This window comes from Musa acuminata, unplaced genomic scaffold (genome assembly GCF_036884655.1).
Source record: "Musa acuminata AAA Group cultivar baxijiao unplaced genomic scaffold, Cavendish_Baxijiao_AAA HiC_scaffold_517, whole genome shotgun sequence".
Taxonomy (NCBI): Eukaryota; Viridiplantae; Streptophyta; class Magnoliopsida; order Zingiberales; family Musaceae; genus Musa; species Musa acuminata.
In genome coordinates, this window is record NW_027020762.1 from 82,501 (window position 1) to 87,500 (window position 5,000).

Sequence of the window (5,000 nt, forward strand, 5' to 3'; positions counted from 1 at the left end):
CTCCTTTTGGGCTGTTCTTTGCTAGATTGGGCTTTCGTATAGCATGGACGGTGCTGCTTCTCGCTTCGCTCGCTGTTCGCCGCTCGCCGCTCGCTCGCGCAGCCAAAAATGGCCAGTTTTGGCCCGTTTTTGGGCTGTTTTGGCCTGTTTTTGGTCTGTTCTGGCGTGGCGCGGTGACCGTCGTGAGCGGAGCAAAACGTCAGCCATCTCAGCACCTTGGAACCCCCCGGGTGGCACAGGGCTGGATGGGGCTTTCGTATAGCAGGGACGGTGCTGCCTCACGCTTCGCTCGCTGTTCGCCGCTCGCCGCTCGCTCGCGCAACCTAAAATGGCCAGTTTTGGCCCGTTTTTGGGCTGTTTTGGCCTGTTTTTGGTCCGTTCTTGCGTGGCACGGCGACCGTCGTGAGCGGAGCAAAACGTCAGCCATCTCAGCACCCTGGAACCCCCCGGGTGGCACAGGGCTGGATGGGGCTTTCGTATAGCAGGGACGGTGCTGCCTCTCGCTGCGCTCGCTGTTCGCCGCTCACCGCTCGCTCGCTCAGCCAAAAATGGCCAGTTTTGGCCCGTTTTTGGGCTGTTTTGGCCTGTTTTTGGTCCGTTCTTGCATGGCGCGGTGACCGTCGTGAGCGGAGCAAAACGTCAGCCATCTCAGCACCCTGGAACCCCCCGGGTGGCACAGGGCTGGATGGGGCTTTCGTATAGCAGGGACGGTGCTGCCTCACGCTTCGCTCGCTGTTCGCCGCTCGCCGCTCGCTCGCGCAGCCAAAAATGACCAGTTTTGGCCCGTTTTTGGGCTGTTTTGGCCTGTTTATGGTCCGTTCTTGCGTGGTGCGGTGACCGTCGTGAGCGGAGCAAAACGTCAGCCATCTCAGCACCCTGGAACCCCCCGGGTGGCACAGGGCTGGATGGGGCTTTCGTATATAGCAGGGACGGTGCTGCCTCTCGCTTCGCTCGCTGTCCGCCGCTCGCCGCTCGCTCGCGCAGCCAAAAATGGCCAGTTTTGGCCCGTTTTTGGGCCGTTTTAGCCAGTTTTTGGCCTGTTCTTGCATTGCGCGGTGACCGTCGAGAGCGGAGCAAAACGTCAGCCATCTCAGCACCCTGGAACCCCCCGGGTGGCACAGGGCTGGATGGGGCTTTCGTATAGCAGGGACGGTGCTGCCTCTCGCTTCGCTCGCTGTCCGCCGCTCGCCGCTCGCTCGTGCAGCCAAAAATGGCCAGTTTTGGCCCGTTTTTGGGCCGTTTTGGCCAGTTTTTGGCCTGTTCTTGCATTGCGCGGTGACCGTCGAGAGCGGAGCAAAACGTCAGCCATCTCAGCACCCTGGAACCCCCCGGGTGGCACAGGGCTGGATGGGGCTTTCGTATAGCAGGGACGGTGCTGCCTCTCGCTTCGCTCGCTGTCCGCCGCTCGCCGCTCGCTCGTGCAGCCAAAAATGGCCAGTTTTGGCCCGTTTTTGGGCCGTTTTGGCCAGTTTTTGGCCTGTTCTTGCATTGCGCGGTGACCGTCGAGAGCGGAGCAAAACGTCAGCCATCTCAGCACCCTGGAACCCCCCGGGTGGCACAGGGCTGGATGGGGCTTTCGTATAGCAGGGACGGTGCTGCCTCTCGCTTCGCTCGCTGTCCGCCGCTCGCCGCTCGCTCGTGCAGCCAAAAATGGCCAGTTTTGGCCCGTTTTTGGGCCGTTTTGGCCAGTTTTTGGCCTGTTCTTGCATTGCGCGGTGACCGTCGAGAGCGGAGCAAAACGTCAGCCATCTCAGCACCCTGGAACCCCCCGGGTGGCACAGGGCTGGATGGGGCTTTCGTATAGCAGGGACGGTGCTGCCTCTCGCTTCGCTCGCTGTCCGCCGCTCGCCGCTCGCTCGTGCAGCCAAAAATGGCCAGTTTTGGCCCGTTTTTGGGCCGTTTTGGCCAGTTTTTGGCCTGTTCTTGCATTGCGCGGTGACCGTCGAGAGCGGAGCAAAACGTCAGCCATCTCAGCACCCTGGAACCCCCCGGGTGGCACAGGGCTGGATGGGGCTTTCGTATAGCAGGGACGGTGCTGCCTCTCGCTTCGCTCGCTGTCCGCCGCTCGCCGCTCGCTCGTGCAGCCAAAAATGGCCAGTTTTGGCCCGTTTTTGGGCCGTTTTGGCCAGTTTTTGGCCTGTTCTTGCATTGCGCGGTGACCGTCGAGAGCGGAGCAAAACGTCAGCCATCTCAGCACCCTGGAACCCCCCGGGTGGCACAGGGCTGGATGGGGCTTTCGTATAGCAGGGACGGTGCTGCCTCTCGCTTCGCTCGCTGTCCGCCGCTCGCCGCTCGCTCGTGCAGCCAAAAATGGCCAGTTTTGGCCCGTTTTTGGGCCGTTTTGGCCAGTTTTTGGCCTGTTCTTGCATTGCGCGGTGACCGTCGAGAGCGGAGCAAAACGTCAGCCATCTCAGCACCCTGGAACCCCCCGGGTGGCACAGGGCTGGATGGGGCTTTCGTATAGCAGGGACGGTGCTGCCTCTCGCTTCGCTCGCTGTCCGCCGCTCGCCGCTCGCTCGTGCAGCCAAAAATGGCCAGTTTTGGCCCGTTTTTGGGCCGTTTTGGCCAGTTTTTGGCCTGTTCTTGCATTGCGCGGTGACCGTCGAGAGCGGAGCAAAACGTCAGCCATCTCAGCACCCTGGAACCCCCCGGGTGGCACAGGGCTGGATGGGGCTTTCGTATAGCAGGGACGGTGCTGCCTCTCGCTTCGCTCGCTGTCCGCCGCTCGCCGCTCGCTCGTGCAGCCAAAAATGGCCAGTTTTGGCCCGTTTTTGGGCCGTTTTGGCCAGTTTTTGGCCTGTTCTTGCATTGCGCGGTGACCGTCGAGAGCGGAGCAAAACGTCAGCCATCTCAGCACCCTGGAACCCCCCGGGTGGCACAGGGCTGGATGGGGCTTTCGTATAGCAGGGACGGTGCTGCCTCTCGCTTCGCTCGCTGTCCGCCGCTCGCCGCTCGCTCGCGCAGCCAAAAATGGCCAGTTTTGGCCCGTTTTTGGGCCGTTTTGGCCAGTTTTTGGCCTGTTCTTGCATTGCGCGGTGACCGTCGAGAGCGGAGCAAAACGTCAGCCATCTCAGCACCCTGGAACCCCCCGGGTGGCACAGGGCTGGATGGGGCTTTCGTATAGCAGGGACGGTGCTGCCTCTCGCTTCGCTCGCTGTCCGCCGCTCGCCGCTCGCTCGTGCAGCCAAAAATGGCCAGTTTTGGCCCGTTTTTGGGCCGTTTTGGCCAGTTTTTGGCCTGTTCTTGCATTGCGCGGTGACCGTCGAGAGCGGAGCAAAACGTCAGCCATCTCAGCACCCTGGAACCCCCCCCGGGTGGCACAGGGCTGGATGGGGCTTTCGTATAGCAGGGACGGTGCTGCCTCTCGCTTCGCTCGCTGTCCGCCGCTCGCCGCTCGCTCGTGCAGCCAAAAATGGCCAGTTTTGGCCCGTTTTTGGGCCGTTTTGGCCAGTTTTTGGCCTGTTCTTGCATTGCGCGGTGACCGTCGAGAGCGGAGCAAAACGTCAGCCATCTCAGCACCCTGGAACCCCCCGGGTGGCACAGGGCTGGATGGGGCTTTCGTATAGCAGGGACGGTGCTGCCTCTCGCTTCGCTCGCTGTCCGCCGCTCGCCGCTCGCTCGTGCAGCCAAAAATGGCCAGTTTTGGCCCGTTTTTGGGCCGTTTTGGCCAGTTTTTGGCCTGTTCTTGCATTGCGCGGTGACCGTCGAGAGCGGAGCAAAACGTCAGCCATCTCAGCACCCTGGAACCCCCCGGGTGGCACAGGGCTGGATGGGGCTTTCGTATAGCAGGGACGGTGCTGCCTCTCGCTTCGCTCGCTGTCCGCCGCTCGCCGCTCGCTCGCGCAGCCAAAAATGGCCAGTTTTGGCCCGTTTTTGGGCCGTTTTGGCCAGTTTTTGGCCTGTTCTTGCATTGCGCGGTGACCGTCGAGAGCGGAGCAAAACGTCAGCCATCTCAGCACCCTGGAACCCCCCGGGTGGCACAGGGCTGGATGGGGCTTTCGTATAGCAGGGACGGTGCTGCCTCTCGCTTCGCTCGCTGTCCGCCGCTCGCCGCTCGCTCGTGCAGCCAAAAATGGCCAGTTTTGGCCCGTTTTTGGGCCGTTTTGGCCAGTTTTTGGCCTGTTCTTGCATTGCGCGGTGACCGTCGAGAGCGGAGCAAAACGTCAGCCATCTCAGCACCCTGGAACCCCCCGGGTGGCACAGGGCTGGATGGGGCTTTCGTATAGCAGGGACGGTGCTGCCTCTCGCTTCGCTCGCTGTCCGCCGCTCGCCGCTCGCTCGTGCAGCCAAAAATGGCCAGTTTTGGCCCGTTTTTGGGCCGTTTTGGCCAGTTTTTGGCCTGTTCTTGCATTGCGCGGTGACCGTCGAGAGCGGAGCAAAACGTCAGCCATCTCAGCACCCTGGAACCCCCCGGGTGGCACAGGGCTGGATGGGGCTTTCGTATAGCAGGGACGGTGCTGCCTCTCGCTTCGCTCGCTGTCCGCCGCTCGCCGCTCGCTCGTGCAGCCAAAAATGGCCAGTTTTGGCCCGTTTTTGGGCCGTTTTGGCCAGTTTTTGGCCTGTTCTTGCATTGCGCGGTGACCGTCGAGAGCGGAGCAAAACGTCAGCCATCTCAGCACCCTGGAACCCCCCGGGTGGCACAGGGCTGGATGGGGCTTTCGTATAGCAGGGACGGTGCTGCCTCTCGCTTCGCTCGCTGTCCGCCGCTCGCCGCTCGCTCGCGCAGCCAAAAATGGCCAGTTTTGGCCCGTTTTTGGGCCGTTTTGGCCAGTTTTTGGCCTGTTCTTGCATTGCGCGGTGACCGTCGAGAGCGGAGCAAAACGTCAGCCATCTCAGCACCCTGGAACCCCCCGGGTGGCACAGGGCTGGATGGGGCTTTCGTATAGCAGGGACGGTGCTGCCTCTCGCTTCGCTCGCTGTCCGCCGCTCGCCGCTCGCGCAGCCAAAAATGGCCAGTTTTGGCCCGTTTTTGGGCCGTTTTGGCCAGTTTTTGGCCTGTT